The sequence below is a fragment of the Sus scrofa genome, chromosome 8, assembly GCF_054392235.1.
Source record: "Sus scrofa isolate SSC_HxYL_T2T_F1_AM1 chromosome 8, Sscrofa_HxYL_maternal_Yorkshire_Landrace_v2.0, whole genome shotgun sequence".
Taxonomy (NCBI): Eukaryota; Metazoa; Chordata; class Mammalia; order Artiodactyla; family Suidae; genus Sus; species Sus scrofa.
This window is the reverse complement of record NC_139390.1, coordinates 61,430,346-61,442,930: the sequence shown is the minus strand read 5'-3', so window position 1 is coordinate 61,442,930 and position 12,585 is coordinate 61,430,346. Positions and strand designations below refer to the sequence as shown.

The following is a 12,585-nucleotide window of genomic DNA, read 5'->3' as shown; positions in this document are numbered from 1 at the left end:
CATATGGAGGGTCCCAGGCTAGGGGTCAAGTCAGAGCTACAGCTGCCGACCTACACCACAGCCACAGCAATGCCCAATCAACTGTGTCTGTGACCTACACCATAGGTCATGGCAACGCCGGATCCTTAACCCACTGAGAGAGGCCAGGAATCGAATCTGTGTCCTCATGATTACAAGAGACTGGATATAGCTGCCTGTGCTGTACAGTAGGACCTCATTGCTTATCCATTCTAAATGTTTAGTTTGCATCTACTAACCCCAGACTCCCAGTCCCTCCCAGCCCCTCCTGCTTCCTCCTGGGCAATCACGAGCCAGTTCTCTATGACTGCCAACACAGTTCTAAAAAATTTTACATTATCAGAGTTTGCCCTGTGGGTGTAATGGGGTTGGCGGCACCTCTGGAGCACTGGGACACAGGTTCAATTCCTGGACTGGCACAGTGGGTTATGGATCTGGCATTGCTGCAGCCTCAGCTGCTTCATAAGTCACAACTGCATCTTGGATCTGATCACTGGCCCAGGAACTCCATGTACCGTGGGACAGCCAAAAAATAAAAATAAAAAAAAAATTAAAAAAAAGGAAGGAAAATTTATGTCCTTGAAGTTCCTTGGTGGTGCAGCCGGTTAAGGATCCAGCATTGTCCCTGCTGTGGCTTGGGTCACTGCTGTGGTGTGGGTTTGATCCTTGGTCTGGGAACTTCCTCATGCTGTGGGCATGGCCAAAAAGAAAGAATTTTTTTTTTTTACATTCTCTTGCAACCACAGAATTATTTATTTGCTGAAGAAACTGGGGAGTCAGTGTCTGTAAGTAACAGGATGACTGTGTTCAAATGACACTCTGATTCTCCCTCTCACACAGTCACAGTTCTAGGAGGGTAAGTCTCCACAGGGCTCAGGCAGCTCACTGGGCTTCTGGAATTACAGGCTTGGACTGGTTGGGAATGTGTGGAGCAGACGTCTGCTCCGCTCAGGGCTGCTCTGCAGCTGCCTGTGGTTGGGCTGGTAAACACTATGAATACGGGCTGTGTCTTTTTCAGACGCACAGCCCAGGCCCTTTTGCTTCGGCAAAAAGCTATCGTTGTGTCTGCCCTCCCATCACAAGTCCTGGGGGCCCCCAGCAGGGGAGAGGGAATACTGCTTATCAGCAGCATGTGGAGTGAATGCTGTGTGGGGGCCTTTGCAATACACGTTGTTCAATCTTCTGACAAAGCTAAGTGGCCGGCATGCTTATGCCCTCTTAGGAGGCAGAGTCTCCTGTGGAAACACGGCAGCATCCCTCAGGCTCGACATGGAGGAGGACACATCTTGTTCCACATGTGCTGATAAGCCTTCTCTTGAGGTAAAATGGAGTTGTCACTACCTCGTCATTCATAGACTCTGAGCGTGATACCTTTTAATGTGTGATTATATACCAAATGGAAAATGCCAGTCTTAGACATTTGTTTGTATGAATCAGGACAACGTTGGTATCATAATATTTAATCTTTTCTATGTAAAAATTCTATTACTATATCATATTATATTTTACTTAATCCAGCATTAATCAAGGCATTTTCCTGGTACTTGTAGTTTAGGAATAGTGTGAGTCTCCACATCCCTGTGTTCAAGTCCTAACAGGAGCAAGTCCTGTGAGAGGTAATGAGGTCATGCAGGTGGAGGCCTTGTGCTTGAGATTAGTGTTCTTCTATGGGACCCCAGGGAGCTCCCTTGTCCCTCCTTGAGGCCCTCACCAGGCATGGAATATGCTGCTGCCTTGAGCTGAAACTCCCCATCCTCTAGAGCCCTGAGGGGTAAACCTGTTGTTGAAGCCACTCAGTGGATGGTTTTGTTACACTGTGGCAAGACTGGCCTTGAATGCCTGTGGTCCTGTTCTAGGATCTGCCTTGAACACACCAGGCCATCCTGCCTTATTCAAATCAGACCACGAGTAGCAGTTTAAAAGCTCTGCAAAAGTGTAGAAACATCTCAAAGGACATTTATTTAATTTGTAAATAAAGGTACTGTTTTCTTGTCTCAGCCTTTTTTCTATCTGCCTTTTCATGTTTAGACCTTCGCCTCAGCCCATGCTCAGAGAGAAGTCAGCGGTGCAGGGCCAGTAAGGAGAAGATCTCATTAGCAGGTGCCCATCAACACACAGCTCAGGTGCAAGCACAGCCCTCTGCCCACTGCTCTGATGGGCTGGTCCACATAGGATGGTGCTTAATCTATGGTCCATTCAAACCCGCCTTCTCTGCCTTGCTCTCCGAGCATGAAGCTGGGTCCTGTAAAAACTTCTTCTTCGCCTTCTCGTGGATGGGAAGTTTAATGCTAAACTCCATCAGTAGAGGCCAGCGCAATGACCCTGCAAGGCAGCAATGGCGGGTTCCAGTCCTCCAGCATCACTGCTGTTTAGGGTGGGAGCTGAGCAGGTACATGGGGAAGACTTCTAGCGGTGCCTTCCAGTTGTGCTCTCCTTCTTAGCAGTCACTGTCCCCCTGACAAAACTGGCTCTGTAGCCTGTCCACACCCTCACTCAGCTGCTTCTTTAGCTGGCCTTGGCTGAGTCCCCACCACAAGTTTCTTGACCACGAGCAGGCTCCTGGCCCCTGTATTAGTCCTGTCCTTTCAAAGAGGCCTGAAGGTCATCCTTAGTCTTTGTTTGAAGCCATTGTCCCCAAACACAAACAGGTTATTTTGACCTAAAAAAAAAAAAAAAAAAAAAAAAGTGGGGTCATGCGTAGAGATAAATAGATGTAAGAGACAGATGAAGATGGAGAGCATTCTGGGGATGGCATTTGATCCCCTAGATCCAGCCATGTCTGAGGACAGCTTTCTAGTCATATCTTCAGTAAATTCTCTTTTTTCCCCCTTAAGCAAGTTTGAGTTAGTTTTCAGCCTCTTTAAACTGAAAGAACACTAATTATGATAGAAAAGTTGTTTTGCCGCAAAGGAAGTAACCACTCTTATTCATTCTTCATTTTTGGTTTTCATAGTATCTCTAATTATTTTATTTATTTATTTATTTATTTTGTGCTATTTCTTGGGCTGCTCCCGCAGCATATGGAGGTTCCCAGGCTAGGGGTCTAATCGGAGCCGTAGCCACCAGTCTACACGAGAGCCACAGCAATGCAGGATCCGAGCCTCGTCTGCAACCTACATCACAGCTCATGGCAACGCCGGATCGTTAACCCACTGAGCAAGGGCAGGGACCGAACCCGCAACCTCATGGTTCCTAGGCGGATTCGTTAACCACTGCGCCACGACGGGAACTCCAGTATCTCTAATTTTTTAAAGGATCACTTATTTATTTAACTTTTGTTCACAGTCTCCCAAAGGCAGACTCGGAGGGCTGACTGCTTTTGGCCCCCCAGGACTGAAGTGGGTGGGGCCCGCATGCACAGTATTCACCTGGGGGTGCTCACCTTGGTCTGAGGGACTCCCTGAGAAAGTGACCACCACCGAGAGGATGCAGAATTGTATATTAGTGTTGTTCAACTCCAACACACTTGATGAATCACAGAGGGACTGTGTTGACTGGAACACTCAATAAAACTTGGCTGAGTCTTTCTTACTATGTACAAAGGATTTCGATGGCTGTTAGGGACATAAGACTAAGCCAACGCCCCTCCTTCTAAGGAGATTGTATTAACCCTGAGTTGTCCGTTCCCTGTTCTGTTGCTTTGACACCTGGGGCTTTGCTGACCAGAAAGGACCACACCCTCAGCACCATCCTTACCCGGCTGCCTGTCATAACCCCTCTGGGCCATGTACCTGACATCTAGGACAGCCACTGGCCCCAGAGCCTGCTGGAATGAATCAAGCTAGCCTATCCTCAGCCTGCTTACCCTGCCTTACTTTTTCCTTCCCGTTCCTGTTCCTTCCTGTGGAAACCCCATAAAGACCCTTGCTCAAGTTTCTCCCATTCCCCACCACCACCTCCTAACAGACCCTGGAGCTTCTTGGGGTGGCCCTCACCACTGTTTCATGGCACGCCCCCTCCTCTTGGAACCTACGAATCTCACAAACCATCTCGTCAATGGAAATTGTCTCTTGACCTCTTGATCTTACTGAATCTCCAATAGGCTAATTCTACGCTACTTTCAAAACAGAGACCATGTTAGAGAAATGTAAAAAAATTTTTCCTGGTTCCGACCGATCTAAAGCTCATTGAAAACAAAGGCCATGCCCACCTATTCACCAAGGTATCCTTCAGTGACTCAGTTACTGTTATAACTACCCTCCAGGAATTTCCAAGCATGGTCCATCTCTAACATTGATTATATTCCTTCCTTCCTTCTGATTTCTACCAGCTCCACTCCACATCTGGCTCTTACTGACAACTAACTAGGCTCATACTTCTGGGCACTCCCTTCATCCTTTCTTTGTTCAGGTTTTTGTTCATGGTCAGTTCAAATGGTACCAGAGCCACGAAACCTCTCCTGACCTTGTCAACCAGGTATAGGCTTTCTAATTCATTAACCACCACATTGAATTGTTTCTAATTTAACTGCCTGCTCCACCTCCTGCTCCAGTTATCCATGGGTTTTTTTCATATCCAAGTGTTTCATAGCTGTTGAATGCGTAGAAAAATACTGTATTCTAAATTCCTTGAAGTCAAGGACCATGTTTTACTTCTCTTTGTGTATACTGGAATACCTACAATAACATCTTGCTTATAGATGATCTAGTGAGTTGAGTAAGACTGTAAGGTAGGTGGAATAAGTAGTGTTAATTAACCCATTTGATAAAGAAACTGAGGCTCAGAGAAGTTAATGCTCTTTCTAAGGTCACCAAACTAGTATGAAGTAGGGTAGCCACAATTTGAATACAGGTACTGGAGTTGCATTGTGGCTCAGTGGGTTAAGGACTCAGCATAATCTCTGTGAGGATGCAGGCTCGATCTCTTGCATGGGTTTAGGATCTGGCATAGCTGCAAGCCATGGCATAGGTCGAAGACATGGTTCAGATCCTGCGTTGTTGTGGCTGTGGTGTAGGCCAGCAGCGGCAGCTCCGATTGGACCCCTAGCCTGGGAACCTCCATATGCCACAGGTATGGCCATGAAAAAAAAAAAAAAAAAGAAAAAGAGAAAAAAGAACCAACTTTGCCACCTTCTCCAGAGTATTTCTCAGTGCCCATCATCACAGAGGCAGCTGGCACACCCAAGTCACTCTCACGTGCCAGGAAGATGAGGATGTCATTGAGAAGTCCTCTCACAGAACTTGTTCTTTGTTATAGATACTATTCCGGTCTAAATGTTTAGGTCTTCCCCAAATTTGTGTGTTAAATCCTAACCCCAATGTGATGGTATTAGGAGGGGGTGAGGTCATAAGAGTGGAGCCCTCCCGATGGGCTTAATGCCCTTGTAAGTGGGGGCTAAGAACAGGCTCACTCTCTTTCCTTCATGTGAGATGCAGGAGGTCAGCAGTCTGTAGGCAGAAGAGGGCTTTCACAGGACTTGACAGAGAAATGCTAGTTGATAAACCACCTGGCTTACAGCATTTTGCTATAATGGCCCAAACTAATCGTGACATAGGATTTTGAAATCCTCTTGATTTTCATAAGATTAGATAGAAATGTGTCATGAGCTTTATTTACAACAGAGACTTGGATATGTCTCCAGTATTGATCTAATGAAAGGGGACACTCTAGAATAGCATTGCTTCCCCAAATGAGGAACTGGTAGCTATGAGGAATATAGCATTGTTTTCTTGAGAATGACACATTGTAAGTTGATCTGAATCTCTTTGATTTCCCAGAATTTTTACTGGCTGGGTTTATTCCACACACCACCCCTCCTACATTGGCAGTATCTCATGAGCTATTGATAAATTATTAAGCCCTGATGCAAACTCAGGGGCCAGGATTAGCCATAAAACTGTGTATTCATCAGGGTCTAGTCAAAAGTGCAAAACAAAACAAAATAAAACAAAACAGAAAATAAATAAAAGTACCAAACACAACAGTTATTTTGAAAGATAAAATTTAATACAAAGAAATGTTGACTAGATTTATGCTTTTAATGGAAAAGGTAAAAGTCTGGCATGGATGCAGCAGGAAGCAACCACCAACCCTAGGACTAGGTAAACAAAGGGAAGAAGTTGAAATTAGAAAACTTAGATACTTCAAGGAGAGGCTCCCTGGAGCTGAAAGTCAGGTGTTTGTGGAGGGGCGCATTAGGCTAGTGTGTTAAAAATGTGTCTGGGATTGTTTCTAATCAGGTCTGGTTGGGACATGTAGACAGAGTGATTTTCATGCAGGGGGATGTTGGTTCTCATAGGTCTCTGGAAACGAGGCACAACGTCGCATGCAGGGCCCCATGGGGGAGCACCAGGGTGGGTCAGGAAGCAGGAGGAGAAGGAGAAAGCCTGGGCACGTGTTTTTACCGTGACCACTTCAGGAAAGGCGGGGCAGGCACATCAAAGAGTTCAGGACTGGGTAGTTTGAATAATCTTGGCTCTGGGCTACAGGAATGGTTCCTAGCTATTCTGTACCCAGCTCTGGAGTGATACAGGCCTGTGGAAATAGGGGCTTGGTGTGTGAGAGCTTGACAAAGGAGGTGGTTGGGGTGTGGAGCCTGAATTGGCTGGTTTGCTCATGGAAAGTTGTTTGTCATCTCTAGAAATGGGCTAACCCTTGGAAGGGGAGGCAGCCCTCTGGGGTCTGCAAGGCCCTTACAGTGTCAAAGCATCATAAAATACAGAAAATAAAGACCATTATTAATATAGCTGGGCTGGTGTTTCTGAGTTCCAAGTCTACCAGCTGCTGTCTTAGGCCTTTCTTCCCATAAATTAAGCCTTGTCCCTCCTTTTGGATCAGAGAGGGTGGCTGACATATATGTTTCAAAGAGGAGGGAGTTTCTACTCTACTTGTGGAACTTAATAACAATGCAAAGATTCTGTCCTGAAGGGCAGCCTGAGTATTCTAGTTATCCTGGAAGAGCACACCCATCTCCTCACCTCACACGGAGACCTTCTCTTTCATGTTCTAGATTCATGACTAAATGTCACACCTCTGCTGATAGCAGAGAAGCTAAACCAGTTTTTAAACTGGAGAACAGATGGCCTGTTATGGGCACGACCTTCCACATCTTCTGTGCTCGCCTCATGTCCCCTCTCCTCATTGCTGGGACTCAGATCTCAGGAAAAAAATGTTTGTCTACAATAATTGCCAGCTGAGTCTGTAAAAGGATATTTTTAAATTGTAAGAGTTTTTATTTTATTTTTTTGCTGCACTTACAGCATGTGGAAGTTCCCAGGCCAGGGATGGAACCCATGCCTCATCAGTGACCTGAGCAACTGCAGTGACAACACTTGATCCTTAACTATTAAGCCACCAGGCCACTGCAAGTTGTGAGAGTTTTATTTCTCCAAAATTTAAACTTTTATGATGTGAGTTAGATGTAGGCTTTCACTGGTGGGCACATTGCCAAGGTGGGGTGTGTGTGGGGCAGATGGGGAAGGTGGACCATCACTGCACTGGCTCCACTGGGAAAGAGAACACAGCTGGTACTTTGGCCTCAAACGATGTCTCCCACCTTTTGTGACCAGCTCTGTGTGGACTATAGGCTGAATGGACCCACACTATGTTGAAGCAGTTCCTTGCTGGAAAAAACGGAATTTATCTGTCGGTTCCCTCCTCATGACTCTCACTGGTCAAGCTCTACCCCTTTTTTGTTGTGTCCTTGACCCATCTGGACATGCAGTGAAATATCCACATCCCATGCTCCATGCTATGTCTGCAAGGCCGTACTTGGTGCTGGAGCTGCCTGGCTCCCATGTGGTGGGTATGAAGGGGGCCCGGGGGCCTGCAGACTGCCCCTTAGAAGGAGGGGGCCGTCCCCAGCATTGGGAGAGGCAGTGGTGGCAGCGGCCAGGGCTTTCAAGTGGCAGGTGGCCAAGAACCAACGTGAGGGAGCACATAATGGCATCTGATATAGAAGGTGGAGGGTAAGGAGGAAATCATGGGTTGGAAATATTTGTAAATAGCCACGAAAGTAACTGGAGACGCAGAGTCCCAGAAGGACACGGCTAGAACATGGGAGCATGGAGGCAGAGGGCTCTATCAACACCTGGGACCAGAGTGGGGGTGTGTGTGCGATTACAAGACAGGGAGAGAGAGTGTGTGTGTGTATGTGTGCATGAGCAGGTGTATGCATAAGTGTGTGTGCGTGCAAGTACGAAAGAGAGAGCGAGCGAGGTGGGGAGGGAGAGAGAGAGTGTGTGTGTGTGTGTGCACGAATGTGTGTGTGCGAGTGCCAGAGAGAATGTGAGTGTGTATGTGTGCATGTGCAGGTGTGTGCATATATGTGTCCTCATGCAAGTTCCAGAGAGAGAGAGAGAGAGTGCATGTGCGCGCACGTGCATGTGTGCACCAGAGAGAGAGTATTTGTGTGTGTGTGTGTGCAGGTGTGCACATATGTGTGTGTGCGTGGGAGTGCCCGTGAGTGTGGATGCACACGTGTTGGGGTGGGCAGCCCTGACTCAGGAGGCGGGAGTCCTGCTCCTAGCTCCCTGTTTCTGACCTGATTTTGGATTAGTTTCTTCTCTCTGAGGCTCTGTCGCCTTGTTTAGAAATGAAAGAGAATCAAAGCTGACATTTTTCATTTTCAAGATCCATGTTTAGAGAAATGATTTTGCAGAAGTAATTTACATGGACAGTCTTCCCATTTCACTGCATAAAAATGAATTGTAGTCAGCCGGTCTGATTAAGGCCTGAATCTGTCAGCAGCCAGCTGTATGGTCATGTGTAAATCACTAGACATCTAGCTCTGGGCTTCAGTCACCTTGGCTGTAGTCCCAGTGTTAGCATGGATGAGATGTGAGACCTTGGGGACATTACTGGACCTCTCTGATTCTTTTTCTTTATCTGTCTAGTGAGCAAATGCACATGAAATGTCTAACATAAGATTACACACTCAAAAGTTCATTACCATTTCCTTAATTTTTTTTGTCTTTTGTCTTTTTTAGGGCTGCACCTGTGGCATACGGAGGTTTCCAGGCTAGGGGTCCAATAGGAGCTGCAGCAGCCACTGGCCTACACCACAGGTGCAGCAACACCAGATATGAGCAGTTCTGCAGCCTACACCACAACTCATTGGAAGGCTGGATCCTTAACCCACTTAGTGAGGCCAGGGATCGAACCCTCCTTCTCATGGTTGCTAGTTGGATTCATTAACCATTGAGCCACGATGGGAACTCCCCATTTCTTAATTGTTAAAGAGGTGGTTAGACTCTTAAATCCCTGAGACATACTTCAGCTTTAACTTTCCATGATTCTGTATCTGATTCTCACTTAATCACTGCAGATGCTTTAGGAGCATGAATTATGTGTGCAGTCTGTGTTGCCTGAAGGCAACATACGATTTGGCTGAGACAGTCATGTAGGATTAGAGACCATACATGATAATGTACACTGTTGTCATAAGCAGTCCTATCTTAAAAGCATGATATATTTTACTGAGAGCTTCAAGACTGATGACCTATCAGGCACATTATTCTGGGAAAAGGCACTTTGTCAGTATTGGAGGATATGCTTATGACAGGTCCTTACACTTCTTTTTTTTTTATTATTTTTTTTCCCCACTGTTCAGCATGGGGATCAAGTTACTCTTACATGTGTACTTTTTTTCCCCTCACCCTTTGTTCTGTTGCAATATGAGTATCTAGACATAGTTCTAAATGCTACTCAGCAAGATCTCCTTGTAAATCTATTCTAAATTGTATTTGATAACCCCAAGCTCCTAATCCCTCCCACTCCCTCCCTCTCCCATCGGGCAGCCACAAGTCTATTCTCCAAGTCCATGATTTTCTTTTCTGTGGAGATGTTCATTTGTGCTGGATATTAGATTTCAGATATGTGATATCACATGGTATGTCTTTGTCTTTCTGACTTATTTCACTGAGTATGAGAGTCTCTAGTTCCAACCATGTTGTTGCAAATGGCATTATGTCATTCTTTTTTATGGCTGAGTAGTATTCCATTGTGTATATATACCACATCTTCCTAATCCAATCGTCTGTTGATGGACATTTGGGTTGTTTCTATGTCCTGGCTATTGTGAATAGTGCTGCAATGCATATGTCTCTTTTAAGTAGAGTTTTGTCCAGATATATGCCCAAGAGTGGGATTGTGGGGTCATATGGAAGTTCTATGTATAGGTTTCTAATTTAAAAAATTATTTTAGAGATGCTCATTAGTATGTGTTCAACTGATAACTAACAGAGTATTGTTGGAGGAAGTGTCCATGTAGAGTTTTATCCTGAAGTCTGAAGCATGGTAAACTCTGTATCATTGTTTACTGGAATGATTCTTTAAATGATATCATTCTTTTCTAACAGGAAAAATTAACATTATAATTAATATTAAACCAGTGACTTGAATTGAATTGCAACGGAGATGTTTTCTGTTGTCATAAAGGTTACCATGGTTAGATTTTAAACTCAGTACGAAATGCTCCATACAAGAAATAATAACTCGCTACATAGTACAGTCAAAGCTAACATAGCATTGTGAGTCAACTATATTTCAGTTAAAAACAGAAAGGATATTATCTATTTTATCGATAGTAAAGCCTCTCCAGCCTTTTAGAGCAACATTGAATGCAGAATTCAAAATTCCTGTTCAATCTGAATTACAAAGATAGAGAAGCAAATATGGAAAAGTATGTTATTTCAAAAGTGTGTTTGGATTAGAAAAAAGTCCGTTTTTAAAAATGATTCTAGGCAAAATGGAAAAATCTGTAGTATCATGCATTCAATAAAACATGAAGAAAAGTAATTTAAGAAGGCTGAAGGCAGGACTCCCAGGAATTTATTTTAGGATACTCAGAAAGATGCTATTTGAGGTGCAATGTGCTCTGATGGCCAAGACGCTGCCCTCTGATGTAGAACATGTGGTTCTGCTGCACCTGACGCGCTGTTTAGGTGACCTTGGCCAGGGCGCTTCTCTTTCCATGATTTGGTATCTATAGAACTGAGGGATTAAAACATTTCAAACTTATTACGATTGTTGTTTAAAGCATTATCAAAACTTTATAGGCACATAATTTAAAGATGGTTTTACAAAGCTTGTTTGAAATACAGCACCCCTTCTGCCGCCAATTCCCATTCTCAGAGGAAAACATTTCTAGGTCTTACAGCTGTTTCTTTTAGTATTTTCCTCTGTGTCTCTAAATTATCTGCTTAAATTGCTTGTTTTTTTTTTTTTTTTAACCTAGTCCACAGTGGTGAAAGGGCTGAGCCCTAAGCACTAGACCACCAGAGAACTCCCTAAACTGCTTGTTTTTAAAATTGTGGTAAAAGATACATAACCCGAGATTTACTATTTTAGCCATTTTAAATGTACAGTTAAGTGGAATCAAGTATATTCACAGTGCCATGCAATTGTCATCACTATCCATCTTCAGAATTTTTTCATCACCCCAAACAGAAAGTCTATACCCATTAAACAGTAAATCGGTAAATCACCCCCCTCCCCGCACCCCAGCCAGGCTTCATTAACCTCCCTCTGCTTTCTGTCTCCATGGATTCAACTCTTCTGTGCACCTCATGTAAGTGGAATCATACAATACCTGGCCTTTAGTGTCTGAATTATTTCACTTGGTGTCCTATCCTTAAGGTTTATCCATGTATGTGTCAGAATTTCCTTCCTTTTTAAGGTAAATAATACTCTGTTGTTTCTGATGCCCTGTTTGTTTGTTTGTTTGTTTGTTTTTTTGGCTTTTCAAGGCTGCTAGTGAGACATACGGAAGTTCCCGGGCTAGGGGTCAAATCGGAGCTGCAGCTGATGGCCTACCCGACAGCCACAGCAATGCAGGATCCTTAACCCACTGAGTGAGGCCGGGGATCCAACCTGCATCCTCATGGATCCTAGTTGGGTTCCTCTGAGTGAGAACTCCCCATTGTTTCTATAGACAACATTTTGTCTGCCCATTTATCTTTCAACGTTTGGGTCGCTTCTACCTTTAGGCTATTGTGAATAATGCTGCTGTGAAATGAGTGTACAAATACCTGTTTTTGAGTCCCTGCTTTCAATTCTTTAATTCTTTTGAGTATAAACCCAAGGAGGAATTGCTGGATTCTATGGTAATCCTACCTTTAATTTTTTTGAGGACCTGTCACGCCTGTTTTCTACAGTGACTGTATCATCTTACATTCCTACCAGTTGGGAGCAAGAATTCCAATTTTGCCACGTTCTCACTTGTTCTTTTCTTTCTTTTTGAAAAATATAGAAAGCTCTGGGAGTTCCCTGGTGGCTCAGCAGATTAAGGATCTTGCATTGTCACTGCTGTGGTTTGGGTTACAGCTGTGGCAAGGTTCGTCCTAGCCTGGGAACTCCCACATGCAGCAGGTAAGGTTAAAAAAAATATGGAAACTTCACCAACCTGTGTATCATTCTTGTGGGGGCTATGCTGATCTTCTCTGTCATTCCAATTTAATAAATGTGCTGCTGAAGTGGGACTTTAGTGTTTTTGCTTTCTATTTTCTAGAAGATTTCCTTAATTTTATCTTTCATTGCTTCTATTGAGTTTTAATTTCTGCTATTATATGGGTAATTTCCAAGAACTTTTGTTTTCCTGAACACTTCTTTTTTCTTTCTTTCTTTTTT

At 44.3% G+C, this 12,585-nt stretch overlaps 1 pseudogene; it reads right to left on the bottom strand.

Moving 5' to 3' along the window:
* Nucleotides 1-12,337: 12,337 nt before the first annotated feature.
* LOC146400811 (U6 spliceosomal RNA) lies at nt 12,338-12,438 on the bottom strand (annotated as a pseudogene).
* Nucleotides 12,439-12,585: the final 147 nt, after the last annotated feature.